A 19,611-nucleotide genomic window follows, 5' to 3' on the forward strand; every position below is an offset into this window, starting at 1 on the left:
TTATGAGTACACGATTTATTCACAACTAAACCTTTACGACAACAACTATAACTTATGGTTTTCAAAATCAATCAATCTCTACCTTAGCTCACATAAACATATAAAATAATCAAAAATCTTTAAAAAGAATCATTTTCTTCTCTTTTAACATAAAAATTTGAACCCAAACAAACATATAAATCACATAATCTCTAAAATTACTCATGCATTGACTTAGAATCAAATCAATTCCTTTTATTCCTACATTCCATTCAGCTGTATTCACAAAACACAATTCAAGGGTCGAACATTGACATGCAAGCATTAGATTTTCTTAAAACTTGAGATTATTCCAACACTCATCCTTTTTAGCTTATTTTTAAATCGACATTTCATGCAAGGCTATACTTTAACATGCATCACTAATTCCTCTTGTAAATCAACATGCAAATCTCGAGACTAGCTAATTAACCAAGAATCAAGTTACAAAATTTTAATTCCCTTTTCATTAGTACCAAACCCGGACCAAGACTTAGCATGCAATAGCAATTTCACTCCTTTTAATCCATTAACCATTCTAATAACAATCCCTAATTACTTTATTCAACAAGAAAAATCAAATCAGTCACTTCAAGGATCAAACCATTCGGGTTTTTCAAGAAAACAACACATGCAAATGATTTCTCTTAATCCTTAAATCACAAATCAACCCATAATCAAATCGACAACTCATTTCTAATAAACAATTATCAATTTATCTTTTGGAAATCAAAACCCTTTTTAAAATTTAAATGATCCAAGCATGCAAACACCAAAATCAAATTTTATGGTATTAGAGTTCAGTTTTTAACATCACAACTCACCACCGGTTCACCGGAGTTCATCACCGGTGGCGGTGGCTTCACGGTGGTGCCCTCATTCGAGGGTATCCAACCATAAAACCTCCGATTCTTTAAAAAAATGCAGCAACACTACATGCAATATGATTTTATCACAATAATCACAGAAACAAGAATTGATCAAGCAAAACCCCGGGTCTCAGCTCAAAACCGAACCCAAACACACACACCCATTTTGCATGCAAGCATAAACACACACATGCAGACTCCAATAACCACTTATATGTGTTTAACAAGAGATTTTGAGAAGGATTGGTGAGAGTTATCAAAGAAACAAGGAGTTTACCAAGAGAAAAGAAGAAGAACCGAGAGAGAGAGAGAGAAAGAGAGAGAGAGAGAGTAGCCGAGAGAGAGTATGAGAAAGAAAGAGAGAAGAGAGATTGATGTGCTCGGGAAAAAGAAAAGAAAAAGGGGGGGATGAGTTTATATACACTCAAGATCAAGGGTAGTTTAGTACTTTACTAATTCCCTTTTATAAAGTGATTTCCCATTCTCTTTTTACTCCCATAGATTATTGGTGGAAAAATAAATATATCTATCTTGGAAAGTTGAAAATTATAGCGATTGACGATTTAAAACATAGATCTCAAAATTAGCTTTCCAACCATTACTCATAATAGATTTTTGAGTGAACGGTTGATTTTATATGATTTTCGCAAGTTCGAGCTTATAATAACACTTTTCCACTTAAAAATCAATTTAAAATACGAAGACCACCAAATAAATCCTTTCATTATTTTTAAAAAGTCTCTAGGACTACTATGAAGATAACAAAACAAATCCCATGTTTTTATCTTACTCAGATGATTTTATAAAATTGCACGAAGGTTAAATAAACCTTTATTTAAATCAAATAATTCTTTTAAATTCATAAAAAGGTCACAGAGCACATAGTCATGCACACAGATAGGCAATCACACATATACAGTCACATAACGACTCAGGTCTGTTCATAGAATTTATTCTTCTTTAATCTTTATCCCTTTTTATGCGTATCGGGTCACGTTCAGCCTGACGGCCCGACACTCAGCGTTTCGATTACGCTTCTCATTATCATTATCGATCGACACGTCACTTAGGATGAAACACTTTATTTACACATTCATTTCATTCAATCACACATAATTCACATTTTATATTCTTTAACTCCTTATTAGGACGGGTTCCGTTATACTTGACGGCCCAACAACACAGCTTAATTCCTAAGCTGACTCTTTAAATTGGAACATTTTATTTACGCCCCTAAATTTTAATATACAGAAAGACAATTAATTAGCACTTAGTCACATAATTATAATCACATCATATAAAACATACTTTATTGACTTAATTACGTCGCAAAATTCTCAGTCGTCACAGTATTACTGTAACAGTTATATTTCGTTAGAAAATAATTAAGTGAGATAAAAACAGTGATAATCATTTGGTTAATGGGTTGCGTGTTTATTTTGGTAACAGCATGTGAGCAATAATTACTACACGTTTACCGTGCCCACTCATTACTTTTTTGACTGTTTCCATGCTGCCAGGTGTAAAAGGTCTGTTTTGTTTCACAATATTGATCGTTTTCACGTGGAGTGTATAAATAAGAGAGTTAAAAGATTTTACAATCTTTTACCTACTATTTTTTATTTTCTAATCTCTCTTATTCTCTTTCTCTCACTCTCTAATATTCTCTGAAGCTTTTTCATACAGGCATTTTATCAAACACCTTTCGTACACACAACTTTCACTTAATTTCTTACAGAAATGGCACCCAAGGACATCATCTTTAATGGAGCCAAGTTCGTCCCCAATAACTACATGACCATTCTTAGCAAGGATGATGCTCCATCAGATCTTCATTTTGTTCAAGACTTTCTGGCTCGAAGTGAGATTGGGTATGCTCTGACCCAACCACAATTACTCTCAGGAACCCAAATACTGGAGTTTTGGAGGACTGGTGTTTATGATAATGGTGGTGAAGCTGGGTCCCCAAGTATCATTTTCACAACAGGGGAAGAAGAGCATCTCGTAACATTGTCAATAGTTTGACAGGCTTTGCACTTACCAGAAAATTGCACTTTTAATGCTCAGATAGAGGAGCCACTTCTACAGGGTATGACGGCCAATCTTGGCTATGAGAAAGGTTTGTCCAAGCTGGGATAACTGAAGAGGCCATACATTATAAGAGAGTGGAGTTTCTTCTTTGACTGCATCACCGGAGCTTTTGCCAACAAATGCTCAAACTTTGATGCCATTCTCATTCTCAGTCAGCAAATAGGGTATGCACTTCTAAATCAAACTCACTTTGATTATGGTACTGCTATTCTTGGTTTTATTAGGGATAGGATGAATGAGGACCCAAATACTGTGTACTTTACTAGATTCTGTCAATTAATTTACAGGTTTTATTGTCCTGATAAGCCTCAAAACTATAGTGAGACAATTCAACCCTTTAAACTTACTAAAAGGGCCTTCACAGACTTATTATCTACTGATAATAAGAAGACTATACTAAAACCCCTCCAAATTCCTCAATCAGTCAAACAGTTCTTAGTAAATTCTGATCCTCTCACATACAGTACCATATATCCTGATGTAGCACCATCTCAACCTCCATCAGTACCTACAACCAATAGATAACCAGCTCAATCCTCTCAACCTCAACCACAGCCTACCATTAGAACTTATTTCCAACCTGCACAATCTTCTCAACCACAACCATCTGCTACAACATCTAGACCCAAACCTTCAAGAGCAAAATATGTTCCTAAATCTCCACCAAGGAAAAGAAGGATGATTCTTAGGGATGAATCAGATGAAGAGGAGCAAGTCCAGGTTCATGCATCTGAACCTGTGATAGTAGAAGATGAAAAAGAAATTTTTCAGAAGGAGGTAGCAGCTGAAAAATATATTTCTCAGAAGGAAACTGAAGCTGAGAATTCTGGTATTTTAAAGAGGAAAAGAACTTCAAGTTCTGATGCTGCTCAAGCAATACCTCCACCATCCAGGAGATCAAAGAAAATGATAGCAGGAAGGCATATGGCACAACCTCAATCTGAGGATGCTCAAGAAGCTGAGGAAGGGGATCAGGAATCTCTAATCTCAATAGGACCAATAGTGATTGAAGCTTTGCCACCTCCACCTCAAGCTAAAGATACTGTTCCATACACAGTGATCACACCTCCTGTCTCTCCTATCAAAGAAAATGCTCAAGTTGAAGATTCAGGATTAAGTCCTGAAATTGACCTTCATAGGCTGATCATTCCATCTATCCTATTTCTGAAAGCACCACAAGGACAAGTGACAACTCCACCTGTTTCTCCACTAAATGCTGAAGTTCCTCATACTCCAATTCTGGATGTGGAAACAGATGAATTTGTACCAGAATCTCCAACAGCCACACACACACTTGTGTTGTCAGAAGATGATGAGTTTCTTGCAAGTTCTGGAGAGTCAGCTTCAGTTAACACTCCAGCTCAAGTTCTTGGAAAGGCGGCACTGATTAAAAAGTTTGTTGAACAAGATGCTCCTGTTCCATGGGAAGAAACTCACAGAGGAGTTGAATGGACCAAGAAGTGGAATGATCTGATTTTATTCCAAGCTCCAAAGTTTTATCAGATCATATTGCAAAAGCTGATGAGTTGATGATAAATTTTAACTTTAAAGCTCAACTTAAAGTCACAGCTCTCAGTACTAAAAGCCTTCAAGGTCAACACTCCATTACTCATGCTAAGGTTGATAAGCTACAGGAAAATGCTGATAAGCTGGACCTGATGATCAAGCTGGACAAGAACAGGTTTATCAGACCTATTCATGAGAAAATAGAGGCTATTGAAAAATTTCAAGAAAAGCAACAGGACCAATTGACTGAGGTCCTACAAAATCAAGCCTCTCAACAAGCTCAACTGAATGAAATCCAATCTTCAGTAGAACTTCTTCTATCTTTACTCCTACCAGATGATGCCAAAAAGGGAGAAAAGGTAGTGAAGTCCAAATGCTCTACTAGTCAAGTACTGAAGAAGAAGGATGATAAAGAAGATGACCAGGGAAACCCTAGCAAGGGTCAAGGTCAAGGGCAAAGCAGCAAAGTTTCTTCAAGGAAACTAATTTATGATTCTAGCAAATCTTCTACACAGAAGAAGACAAGTTCTGAAGCTGTAGATGCTCAAACTCTGAAAGTAAGTTCTGATGATCAAAGTCTGATATCAAGTTCTGGTATTCTCATTCAAGGAGGAAGTAAAGACTCTCAGAAGTTTTTACAAAATCTGAAGCTTAAGGGAAGGGAGACTACAGTCTATTATAAAGATCCCAAGATTCAGACACTTGATGAGGAAATTGCTAGAAGATTATTTATCAAGCATAATCCTGGAATGGATTTAGAGACTCTCAAGGAGGAAGAAGCTAGATTTACAGCTGAGAAGACAAATCTTAAGTCTAAAGCTTCTAATGCAAAGAAACCTCCAAGGCCTAAGGCAAAAGGCATTGTGATCAAGGAAAGCTCTGAGGCTTCAAAGCCCAAGACAAGATCACAAGTTGAAATTGATCCCAAGAAAAAAGGGAAAGGAAAGATTGATGAACCAACAAAGCTACATGAGATGAAGATTCCTCAAATCCTGATGAAACCAGTGTGCAAAATGGTTCAAGTTTTTGATGATACAGCTGCTGAAAATGAAACTGTTGAAACTCTGAAAAGAAGGAAGATAACTGAAGAATCTAAGACAACCTTTGACATAGCTCAAGTTGTTCAGAGTGAAGAACATCAAGCTATAGAAGAAATAGCAAATTCTGATCAAGTCATCAAGACATCAACCTCTGACAGTGCTCAAGTTGATTTGAACAAATTGACAATTACTGATAAGAGAAAACTCTTATGGAAGAATGTTAATCCATCAGATCCTAAGAAAAGTCAACTGTTATCTGATTTCATGACTGCTGGATTGAAAGCCAGAGAAGCAAGAGACAGAGCTGGATTAAGTTCTGAAGAAGCCAAGATCAAGACAGGAGTTAAAGTACTTACAAGAGATCCATTCTTATTGACTGACAAACCTTTTAAAGAAGTTACACAGAAACACCTTGATAAGGTTATATCTGTTCAAGTGGTATTGGATGCTCATGATAAAAGTAATGTCAAAGAAAAGCTGATTCTGTTTCTTGAAGATGGAAGAACATACAGAATGTCAGAATCAGATATGTTGAACAAATCTTTGATAGAACTTTAATTCTTTCATTATCTTTTGGAGATAAAGTCTGAGATTACTAGGAGATGGTCAAATTTCATCATGAAGACCATAAGGGATAAAGCAAGAATTTCTGGATCAAGGGTTACAGAATTCATTCCAAATATAGTTGAAGGTGATGGAAGTGAAATTCCAATGAAGAAGGATTCTGCTAAACTTGAAGTTATTCTGAAAGAAAAATATCTGTGTTATAATGAAGACTTATCTCATCCAAGAGTAATCAGACTTGGTGATGGTTTAGAAAGAAATCATATCTCAGCACTTAGGACTGCAATCTACCAGATTGGAAGTTAAGATGAAGAGATGAAGTAAGTCAAAGCTACATTAGCTCAAGTCCTGAGGAATGCAGAAGAGAAGCTGATATCAAACTTTGTTAAGAATCACTTTGGATTCAGATTGACTCAGTAAGACTGGTAAAAGCTACAAAGACTGTAAGTTGTAGTTAGTTGTTTAAATAAACTCTCATTGCATTTGTACTTAAATGTTTTTGACATCATCAAATCTATTAACTTGTATATTTTTCATAATTTACAAGTTGGGGGAGATTGTTAGATATATTTGAGATGTCATGTCTAATCTGTTGTGTTTAGTTTCAGAACTTAATATCAGGACTTACTGGAAATCAGAACTTACTGAAGTCAGAACTTATATCAGAACTTATGGTCATTAGGATTTATATCAGGAATTAAGTGTGGGTACTTCAGATAAGGAAAGTAGTTGATTTACAGGAAAGGATCGTGACTAAAACAATAAAAGATATGCATGAAGAGTTAGAAGACTAGAAGACTTGTAGAAGATAATATCTGATTGATATATTTTAGGAGATATAATTATATTCTATATCAATTAGAAGATATCTTGTAACTGTGTACTATATAAACACAGCTTAGGGTTTACACTATATGTGTTATCATTCACGAGAAAGATTATACATTGTAACCTAGCAGCTCTTAGTGATATTGTTCATCACTGAGAGAGAACAACTGCTCTATTGTAATAGAGTTTATTATGTTGAATATACTTGATTACTGCTACATACTTGTGTTCGAAATCGATTTGATTGTATAAACACTATATTCAACCCCCTTCTATAGTGTTGTGTGACCTAAAGGTTACCAACATATTTTTGGGTTGAAGCTGTGAATACTGCATGCTACACTCTGAATATTTCTTTGGTTAATCAAGCAAAATGCATGACTCCCTATCAATTGTTCAAGAATAGGAGGCCAACTCTAAATTTCTTACATGTCTTTGGCTGTAAATGTTATATCTTAAGGAATCAAACTGATCAATATGGAAAGTTTGATGCCAAAGCAGATGAAGGAATTTTTGTTGGATATGTTGTGGGAAAAGTATATAGAGTCTACAATCTAAGAACCAACATTGTTATGGAATCTGTATATGTTATGTTTGATGATAAAAAGATTGAAGGACTGCGAGATGGAGATTTCCATGAGAGCCTCAAATTCGATAATATTGAGATGGTTAGTGATGACAATGATGATGAAAGTGACCAAGAAATAGTGGCTAAGGACAATGCAGAAAAATCTACAACTAGTGAAGCACATAACTCAACATCCATCGAGTTATATAATGTTTCATCCGTCAGTAGACAATCAGCTTCATCCATCAAGATACAAAGTGCATCATCCGTCGGAATAATAAGAGAAGCTGAGAGTCAAAACAAATCACTTACAGAAAGAACCCCATATTTAAGTCAAAGATCCACAAACTCAAGATGAGCTTCTTATAATCAAAACTCAGTCACACATCAAGACAATAATGAGGCCTCTTCATCTAGAGCTAATCTACCACAACAGAGAAAATGGACTAGAGATCACCCTTTTGAGCTCATTATTGGTGATGCATCTTCTAGAGTTCAAACAAGGAAATCAACACAAGAAGAATGTCTGTATAACAGCTTTCTTTCTAAGGAAAAACCAAAGAAGGTAGAAGAAGCTCTGTTGGATCCTGATTGGGTTTTAGCTATGCAGGAAGAGCTAAACCAATTTGAAAGGAACAAGGTATGGAAGCTTGTACCCAAGCCTAAAGGAAAGAATCCAATTAACACCAAGTGGGTATTCAGAAACAAGATGGATACAAATGGCATAGTTTTCAGGAACAAATCTAGATTGGTTGCTAAGGGCATAGATTTTGATAAAACTTTTGCTCATGTTGCAAGACTGAAGCCATCATAATTTTTTTAGCCTATGCAGCACATGCCAATTTCAAAATCTATCAAATGAATGTCAAAAGTGCCTTTCTGAATGGAGATTTGGAGGAGGAAGTCTATGTCAGTTAGCCTCCTGGTTTTGAAGATCTAAATTTTCCAGAATATGTCTACTATCTTTTGAAAGCACTTTATGGATTGAAGCAAGCACCTAGAGCTTGGTATGATACTTTATCAAAGTTTTTCTTAGAAAATCACTTCATAAGAGGTACTACTGATAAAACTTTATTCCTTAGAAATGTTAATGGCTCTAGTATACTTGTTCAAATTTATGTAAATGATATTATATTTGGCTCTACAGATTGAAAAGCTTTGCAAACAGTTTTCCAAATTGATGCAAGTATGAAATGAGCATGATGGGAGAACTAACTTACTTTCTTGGCTTACAAGTTAAGCAAGTTAGTGATGGAATATTCATTAGTCAAACCAAATATATTTATGATCTTTTAAAGAAGTTTGATCTAATGGATTGCACATCTGCAATAACTCCCATGGCCACTACAACTAAGCTTGAATTAAACACTACTAAAAAGCCTGTGGATATTTCAAGCTATATAGGCATGGTTAGCTCACTTTTGTACTTAACAGCTAGTAGGCCATATATAATATTTCCTACTTGTCTTTGTGCTAGATTTCATGTTGATCCTAGAGAATCTCACTTAGTAGCTATCAAGAGAATTTTTCAGATATCTCAAGAGAATACCAAAACTTGGCATTTGGTACCCGACGGATAATTGTTTTATCCTCACCCGTCGAATTGCCTACATCCTAGCCGTTAAAAGTACTGAACATTATCCATCGGATATACTTACAGTCTGTAAATATGTCACGACGGATAATTGACAGGATTTTGACAATTTATTTTATTTTAAACGGCTATTTTAGGTATTTTGATTGGTTACTTTATTTTACTTTATTACTTTTGACAGTTTATTTCTGAGATGGTATAAAAGCTAAATTCATTTTCATTCTTTTCTTTTATCATTCTCAAAGCAATTTCTCTAACTCTCTTCTTCTTCAAAGCAAATACTCTCGCTCCCTCTCTGTAAATTTCCTCACCCTAGCAATGGCACTAGTAGTCAAAATCATGTCTCAGTCTGGATTCATCTATGAGAAAAATAATTTCGTAGCTCTTATGAACAAGGAAATTCCGGCATCTGAACATTTTCACAAAATGATAGACTTTGTGAAGGGATGCAAACTCAGTTATGCTATGCTGGAATCACCGACAATCTACTGTGAAGTTGTGGAGGCGATATGGACAACTGCTGTGTACCAGTCTACTGAAAAGACCATAACTTTTACCCTCAAAGGTAAGAAATACTGCATTAATAGTGATGTAATTCAAGCATGCTTTAAGATTCCTGAGAACACTACTAATGAACCACACACAGATGCTAATTTAGTTACCATGCTTAACTCTATTGGCTATGCCCTTCCTATAACTAAGTTAAGTGAGATTAGAAGGCTAGGTCTTAGAAAAGAATGGAGTTATCTGTGTGATGTAGTTACCAAAGTGTTTTCTGGTAAGATAAGTAACTTTAATTCTGTCAACACTGCCATGATTAACATACTTTATATGCTAGTTACTGATAAGTACCATAATTTCAATGACATGAACATGTTTGAGTTAGGTTACAAGTTAGGGGAAATTAAAAAGAGAACTAAAAATATCTATTATGCTAGATTCTTTATGATTCTTGCTAACCATTTTGTTGAGGATACTGGTATTGAGAACCCAACCAACAAACTGGATTGTTGGGTTTAAGAAAGGAGAGTGCTTGCAGATCTTAACAGAGCAAGTCATCACAATGAGGTGCCCCTTTTCTATTTTCCAATCATGGAGGGCCCTCAGGTAAGTGAGGTAAGCACCAATGTCTCTACCATTCCAACCTCTCAAATTTCTTTGCCTTTGAGTGTGACTATGGCATCTGTGTCAACGATCAAACAGATGCCTACCCAAGTCACCAAAACAAAATCTTTAAAATCCAAATCAAAGAAAACCCCCTCTGGTTTCTCTCAAAAGAAACCAGTTAAAAAATCTACCAAACACCAAGAGGGGAGTGTGAAGGTGAGTGAGTTAGGTGAGCGACAGGGTGAACATCAAAGAAGCCCTAAGGATAAGGTTGGAGAGGTGAGTGTTTTCCAGCCTAGCCACACTGCAGTTTCCCAACAAGGACAAAAGGGTAAGGGATATTAGCTCACCCAAAACATATGCCAGAAAGAAGAAATCTAAACCAACTGGGGATACACAGGGTGCACATATAGTGGCTACTGCAGTCAAAGACTCAGTACATGCACCATCACAAAGTCAGCTTGATGTGGCTCCAACAAATGTGGAGTCACAACCAAATTCTTTAATAATAGAAGCACCTAATACACCAAATTCACCCACACACTCACTGGATGTAGATATGATTCATACATCACTTCCAAATTCTCCATCTTTAACTCTCTTGGAGAAGCCAAAAATCCAAGCAAGTGAGCATCATCTTTTAGATGATTTGTTGGCTCACTTGCCATTTCTTTTGGAGTCTACTGAAACATATGTGCAAAATCTCAAATCAATTACCACAGATGTAATAGTAGTCTCCACTCCAAACTCATTCATTTCTTCTATTCTAGTGGATATTGTTCATCCGTCGGTTGGTGATTGTAGCCCGACGGATGTGCCTAACAGCAGTCATCTGTCGGCTATCCTAACTACTACCCCGATGGATGTTCCTCATCCTTCGATACTCACTACATACACTGAAATTTCAATAATTGTTACAAATGTAGATGAGTTAGTAGTTGTACAATCACTCTAAGGACTGAGAGAAGGGAGTGAATTGAGTGAGAGGCTGAGTTGCTCTCAGGAAAAAGGAGAGGAAAGGAGTGAACAAATACAGGCTATTTCTTCCAGCCTGGCAAAAGAGAGTGAAAGGAGTTCCACCTTAGTAGGTGAAGGTGAGGGTGGTGAGCCAGGGGGAGCCTTTTATGCAAGAAAAGAGAGAAAATAACAGAAAATCAGGTACAACTGAATGGGAAGAGCCCATTGTAAGTGAGTTAATGTATGTCAATGAGGCTGACAAGAGACAACTAATTCAGCAAGAATATCAAGTTGTTTTAGACTCTGTTTCTTTTGAAACTGAGGCATTTACTCATCCTGTGGCAGCATATCAAGTTCTAGCTAAACAGGATAATGTGGCTGCAGAAAAGATGCTTAACTTGGTGCACATAACTGCCTCAATGCAAAGAGAAAATGATGTCATCACAGCCATGCCACCTAAAGCTGGTGATGATGTTGACTATGGAACTGATGAGTCTGAAGAGTTCTTTGGAGATGAAGATGATGATGAAGAAGAGTTCATGGACATAGGGGGAGAAGCAAGCCCTAGCTCTAGATCAAATATTCCACCTTGGGTGTTTTCTAAAGAGTGTGATGAGCAACATTTCAAGACAACTCTTTTTCACATCATTCAATAGACACACACTGCTCTTCAGGCCACTACTAATGCTAGCAACAAGAAGCTTCTACAAGCACACCTCAACTTTCTGAAAGAGATGTGTCCTAAGTCCAATCATGTATGATGATTTGGGAATAACTTTTATGTAATATGTTTTGATTTCATTGATATTAATAAAAGACTTGTTTTGGTTTTATTGCGGGCTTTATCTATTTAAGTGTTTAAATAAGATATACCATAGTTTAGAGTAAAGCTTTTTTATGGATTATGATGAGATCATAATAATGAGACCTAAAAGATGATAACTTTAAACTTAAATATTTCCTGGTCGTAGGATTACTAACTAGTAATTAGTAATTCGCAAAGATCGGTACATACTATGCTTGCTTAATTATAAAGGATGTCTGTTATCATAGACATTTGCGTGGTGACACTATAGCTAGTATGTAGGTGCTTATTATAGAATAAGTTCACTGAACATGACTCACACAGCTGAACAACTGATGGAGTTCACTCACGTGTCAGCAGTTATTCACATAGTGATAGTTGTACAAGTATCCTTAGACTTGAGGTCATCATAGTCATCTTGTGTACACTAAACTATGCTTTAGTTTAGTTCTTAGTCTCCGGGGACAATTATAAGGGCTCTACTGGGTATAGGAATTTGTACACGAAGATAGTGTATGATCAATAAAGGATCTACCCCTTCCAGTGAAGGAAGAGAATGTTCAATGCTGATCCACTTATGCTAGTTCAGGAATCTCTGGCCAGAGTGAATGAAATTAGAAAGGAGTTTCTAATTTACATTAAATAGAACTAAGCACAGTGAATGGGAAAGCAAATGATTAAATAAGATAGGCTTGACACAAGTTCCATGCCTTGTATTTAATCGTGACATTGCAGGGTAGAAGGAATTGATTGTACGGTAACTACTCACTGAATAGGTTCTTGGTATTCTAAGCAGTGAATTCGTATTATCCGGATAGTCGCGATATGCTGAGAAGTATCCCTCACGATGTAGAATAAATATGATTAATTAATTAATTAATCATATTTAATGAATTAGAGAATTTATATAAATAATGATAAAATAGTTTTATTATTATTTATTTCTACTACCGGCTTAATATTGAACCTACAGGGTCACACCATAAAAGAAAATGATTTAATGGTGGAGGAATTAATTAATAATGGCTGGTAATTATTTATTTGTGAAATAAATAATTAATTAGCAGATTTAATTATTGATTCAATGAGATTTAATTAATTATAAATTAATTAAAAAAAGTTCTTAATATTATTAATTAAGAATTTAATTTTAAAAATTAAATCAAGTGAAAGAATTATTTTTCTAAAGTGTTTAGAAAAGGGATTAATGATTAAAAGGTGTTTTAATTATTAGTTAATTGGTTAATAAGAATAATCAATTAAAGGGTTAATAATAATAATATTTTATGGAAAATTTTCATCTGAAAATTTTGCCTATAAATATACTATTATAGACCCTATTTGCCTAAACCCAAATAATTAACCCTAATTCTAAAGTAGAATAAGAGGGAGGCAACTAATTCTCTCAACCTCTTCCTCCTCCATTACATTGATCTCTTGGTGGATACCGGTGGAGTGCTTCACACTTGAGGAGCAGCTGCTAGGGATTTCCGTTCATCGCTCTTAGATCGCTATTAAAGACCTCCATCTTTCCATTAACGTAAAGCTTCTTAAGGTAAACATACTGAACTACGAATTAAATATTATTTTTTGCATGGATCCTGCGGAGGGTTTCGGTTTTTTTTAAGATTTAAATTTACATTTTCGTTGTGTTTATGTGCTAAAAACCCTTCACTCTCTACAACTACATCAAATACAAGCTCTTCAACACAATTAAGATGTCACTTCAATCAAAACTGATATTGACCAAATCAAGAAGGATGTCGCTGAAAGATTGGATGCTAAATTCCCAGATACAATAGTACTTGACATCAGCAGACAGTTGAGGAAGAATTCCACTCTTGCAACTACAGTGGATTCCCTAGACACAAGACTGAAAGTTGTAGAAGCCTCTCTCACAGTTATTCATCTATATCAATCAAAGCAGACTCAGTTGCTACAAAAGCTAGTGGTTGCACAAACTTCAACCTTCATTCTACTTGATGATAACAAAAAGGGGGAGAAAGATTCAATCATCCCAGTTAGTCAAGGAGGGCAAACAAGTGAGGGGGAGCATGTGATTAATGTTCAAATAAGTCACATAATAGTTTCAGAGATTACTTTGCCAAAGCCACCAGTATTGGACAGCATTGATCTGATCCAAATAGCAGTTTCTAAACTAAATTCAAACTCCAATCTCAAGAAGCTTGATGTTGCAGCTGTTAAGAAGGAATTGGATGACAAATGGAAGAAAATAGATGAAGAAATTTGGTCAGATACAGAAACCAGACAAGACTTTTCATCACCATTCTCAAGTCAAGCAAATCTCAGTGAATGACATGAGTCTAGGTAGCTTGGAAAAAGGCCAAACTTCATGCATCAAATCTCCAAAAGTCAATCTGATTTTGAAACCCAAAAAAATTATCCAAAATCATCAGACAAGAATCCCTTGGATCTCATGTTCAAGACTCCAAAACCAGATGAAAAGAAGCTGTTGGCAAGGTCCATAGCATTTTACAAAGATCCATCTGATTCAATACAAAAGAAGAGAATTGCCAAAATTTACAGGAATGGAAAAGAGATCTGTGTGGTGGCTGGACACCCTCAGTTTGCAGCAACAAAAAGGGAAGAAAAAGAAAGAATTAAGCAAGAAAATAGGCAAGCTGCTTTAGATGCTAAGAAGCTCAAACCGAAGAAAGAGCAAGCTGCTATAGTAGCCAAGCTTCAAGTTATGAAAGCTGCAACTGAAATCTCTGAAAAACCACCTATGATTACTGAAGCTCAAGATCAGCAAATGCAAAATGAACCTCAACATAAAAGGAAATTCAGATACAAGCTCCATTTTAAAAGAAAATTAAACTTCAGTGATGAGGAAATGGAAGACTACATTCCCAAACAGTCTATAACTTCAACTCAAACATCCAAGCCCACAGTGGTACATGAGGAATTCAAGGTGGATCCAACAAAGAATTTTCATGGTGAGGCTATAATTCCAAAGGATGATCCATTAGACTGGGAAAGTTTGCCAATTCCGAAACTCAATTTACCTATCTTTAACAAGCCAAAGAAAACAAAGATAAGAGCAACCAAGAAGGTCAAGCCTGTGACTCTCAGAACCAAAGCCTTAGCCAAAACTCAACCAACTGTCAACAAGGGAGATCTACTCTAAATTTGTGACATCAAGGAATTTACTGATATAAATCTCTACTTGGATGAATTGGAAGAGGTAAGAGGAATTGATGCTCATAGACATCTTCCTGAAAGACTAGTGTTTAAGTACAAGGGAGGGAAAGAGATCACATGGCCTCTTCACAGGATTCTTCAAGAAAGCCAATCTATACTGATAAAGGTCTTCTCATCTTTTAAGAAAAAATTGGTTTTAATGTAACTGCAAGGAAATTGGTCCTAAAGAAGATAGAAGATCTAAGGAGCAATAAAGCCAAAGATGCACTCCCAAAAACTCTATCAATTCCCTTCACAGGAAATAGAGTGCATTTGAGGCCTTATTGGCTGATGGAATTCATGGATGATAAGGGTGTTAGAAGATTCTTCAGACTGGATGACCAATTGAGTATCTCTAGCAATGAGACTCTATTGGAAATGCAAGAAAAGCTGGATCTGTCAGATGCTGAAGAACTTGAATTCCACAGGTAGCTCCAAAATCAAATAGAGGAAAATAACAGGAAGCCCGGAAAGAAATCCAGACAATCAAAGAAATAGAAATCATCTGCTCAGACTAGATGAGCACCTTGATAATGATTGTGAGAACTCTTTTTGCACTTTTACTTTGTTCAATTTTCAATAAAATTATAGAACTTATCAGTTTTATCTGCTATAATTCAATCTGTATATTTAGGGTGTTTTGTTATCATCAATTTTCTCTTAATTTATGGCTATAATTCTAGTAGACATAAATTAGGGGAGATTGTTAGGAATATGTTGTGATCTTGATGATAAGTTAAATAAAACACCTTAGTAGATTTAACTTAGTGAATTTTGTAGCTCTCGACGGATGTTCTAATATATTCCCGACGGATGAACTTTATAGTCCTGACGGATGATATTTTGACATCCATCGAGACTGTAGCTTATGTAATAAATAAGTACTGTAACATATTTATGCAAACAACATGTTTTAGTCTAGTATATTATGTAGGATTCTCTAAGTCATGTTGACTACTAGATTGATATGCAGAATAGGTTGGCTAATTGTAAATATAAGATCTCTTGTAATTTTGTAGAAGTGAAATAGAGTCAAGTGACAGATAGACTCCCGACGGATGATCTACAAGGCTCCCGACGGATGATCAACATATTCCCGACGGATGTTCAACATAATCCCGATGGATGATCATATTCAAAATAGCTGTTGATAGTGATAACACAGTCACATGCATCGGATGTTTGTAAAAGGAATGTCGGAGCCTGTTAAGCAGGATTTTGAGAACAAAGAAGCATTACCATTTCTATGCAAATGTGAAGATATTCAAGGATGCTGGATAGAGTAATGTTTCAGTATGATATTAGACTAGATTTATTTTGTTTTATTATCTTGTCTTATTGTCATGTAACTTGGTGATATATAAACCAAGTGTAGCAAGTAGAACAATTAACAAAGCAAGCACATTTTTCAGAGAGATAGATAAAGTTGTACATGTAAAGAATTTCTCTGTAGTTTGTTTGTTCACTTGTAAAGCAGCTGTGTGCTATTCAAAGCATCACGGAGTTCTCAATTTGATATATATACATCTCTGGTGGATACTTTCAAATCCACCAGAAAGTTTTAAAGCTTGTGTTTTATTACTTAGTGTTTTGATTTATATTACTCTTTCATTCCGCATTACAGCAAATCAAACACTGTTATATATATATTAAGTTAGAACATTTTTAAAATCTCAAAAGTAGCCAGAATTATATTCATCCCCCCTTCTGTAATTTTTGTTGTATTGTTAGGGAATAACAAATTCACAGGCAAGCAAGATTAATAAAGATACACTAAGTCAGAAATTGAAAGATTTGGTTATCCAAAAGTAGGGTTTAGTACATGATGTTGCATGCTGTGTAAAAACCAGTATTTTACTGATCTATAAAACAAACACTAGATGCTTTGTTTTAAAATGTAGAAACACAGATCTAAAATTTCTTTTAACTCTCAAGAGATAAGTTGAGTTCTTAACATACTAAGAACCCGAAAATTTATAGAAAAACACTAGCTTGATTTTTATATAAAATTAAGTGAGTTTTGAAAGATAAGTGTGTTTATGTGCATGTTTTAATTATTCTATTAAGCATATTATCTCTACTATACAGATTACTTTGTTTATCATTCAAATAGTTCAAAAAGATTAAAATTGTCTAAAAACACATTCACCCCCCCCCCATCTGTGTTATATTCATTACCCAAAAACACGAATGCTTAAACTCAAGGATTGGATGTGTACTAACACAAACTCATTTCTTCTTGCTCTCTCCATCTTCTCTCTTGGTGGCTAGGATTAGGATTTTAGTAAAAGCCTTGCACACAAACTCAGCCACACAAGAGATTTTATATAGAGAGAAAAAGAATTATAACTCTTAAATAATTAGGAGTTATTATTAATTCGAAATTCCTATTTGTATAGTAATTAAGTCACACTTAATTATTTAACAAACGAATTTCATAATTGATATTAGTAAATTCGAATATCATTATTTATCTAATTAATTAAGTAATACTTAATTAATATTATAAATAATTCGAACTACTTTTATTTAATTAAATCCAATTTAAATTAAATCATCCTTGAAGCATCGCATCATTATCACTTTGAGAATTACTTATGACACAACATACATGTAGAATCTCACATCGGGTCTATCTAGCACCATGTACATTTACATATGTCTGTATTTTTTACTTTAGTATCACTATACGTATGATCAATGAGATGTGATCATCAGTGAAAAAACACACCAGTCTTAATGCGTTATTATTGTCCCTTAATAATAATACTCGACTAGGGACCTTTAGGAATAGTAATAATATTCTCATAATCTCATTTCTAAGTCACGTACTTAGAGATATAGAATTGCATATCATATTCCAAGGATATTTATTAATCTAACATTTATATCGTTGTAAATTAAGAATTAATAAATTATAAAGGGAATTATTGATAGAACATCAACATTAATAATCAAAATGTCTTAACTAAAACATCATAGTGTTGTCTCTAGGGCATAAACACTAACACCGCGGGCCTTAAATGGGCCTCCTTTTTCCTCAAAAATCCGGCCTGGCCCAAAGCCCGAAAAACACGGATCTAAAAAATCCTGAATAAAAGCCCCGATTTAAAAAGCCCGGATAAAAGCCCGATTCGGCCCGGATAAAAGCCCGGGCTTTTTGAAAAGCCTGATTAAAAAATTGAATTTTTTATATAAAATTTGAAAATATACAATACTTTTTATAATTTTTAAAATATTATATTATATTTTAGAAGAAATTAAGGTATATATCTAATGATTTAGGGGAAATTATCTAATGATTTAGGGGAAATTATCATCTAATGATTTAGGGGAAATTATCTTTCGAGATCACTATCCCATGAGACATCGAAACATTTCCTTTCTTTGTCTCTTGCATCATAAAATGATATAATACTTTATCAATATATGTACTCAGACTAGGTCGATCAATCTCTTCAATTTATCTCTATAGATCTTGATCCCTAATATATAGGTAGCATCGCCTATGTCTTTCATCGAGAAACTATTTCTCAACCAAGTCTTAACAGCTTGTAGAGAAGGTATGTCATTCTATATCTGTTATATGTCATCTACATATAATACTAAGAATGTCACATGGCTCCCACTAACCTTCTTGCAAAGACATGGTACATCTTCGTTTTGAATAAATCCAAACTTTTTGACCATTTCATCAAAATGAATATTCATTCTCCTTGAGGCTTGCTTCAATCTATAAATAGATAGAAGCAACTTACAAACCGTCTTAGCAAACTTTGGATCGACAAAACCCTCAGGTTGTATCATATATACATCCTCTTCAAAGCTCCCATATAAGAAAGCGGTTTCGACATCCATTTGCCAAATCTTATAATAAAAGTAAGCAACTATTTCTAACAAAATCCTGATGGACTTGACCATAGCAACTGGTGAAAAAGTCTCATCATAGTCTATACCATGAATTTGTTTAAAACTTTTTGCCATTAGTCGCACCTTATAGGTCTGAACTTTACCATCCATGTCAGTTTTTTTCTTGAAAACCCACTTGCACCCTATAGGTTTTACCCCTTCGAGTGGATCAACTAAAGTCAATACTTTATTTTGATACATGGATTCCATCTCGGATTTCATGGCCTCTAGCCATCTCTCGGAGTCTGGACTGTTCATAGCATCTTGGGAGGTGAGAGGCTTATCATTATCCGTAAGCATCACATCACCATCTTGAGTCAAAAGAAATCCATAATTTCTCCCTGACTCATGGTGAATCCTACTAGATCTACAAATAACCTGTGTTTCCTGAACATGATTACTTTCAACATTTTGATGTACATCCTGATCTTATTCCAACTCTAGTTCAATGTTATCATGTGGTTCTCGATCTTCATCGAGATGTATTGTGTTGCTTCTTCGGCCCGAACCAAGGAATCCCTTACCTTGGGAAGGTAAAGAAAGCAGTATCGAAG

The sequence above is a fragment of the Apium graveolens genome, chromosome 5 (assembly GCF_009905375.1).
Source record: "Apium graveolens cultivar Ventura chromosome 5, ASM990537v1, whole genome shotgun sequence".
NCBI classification, from domain to species: domain Eukaryota; kingdom Viridiplantae; phylum Streptophyta; class Magnoliopsida; order Apiales; family Apiaceae; genus Apium; species Apium graveolens.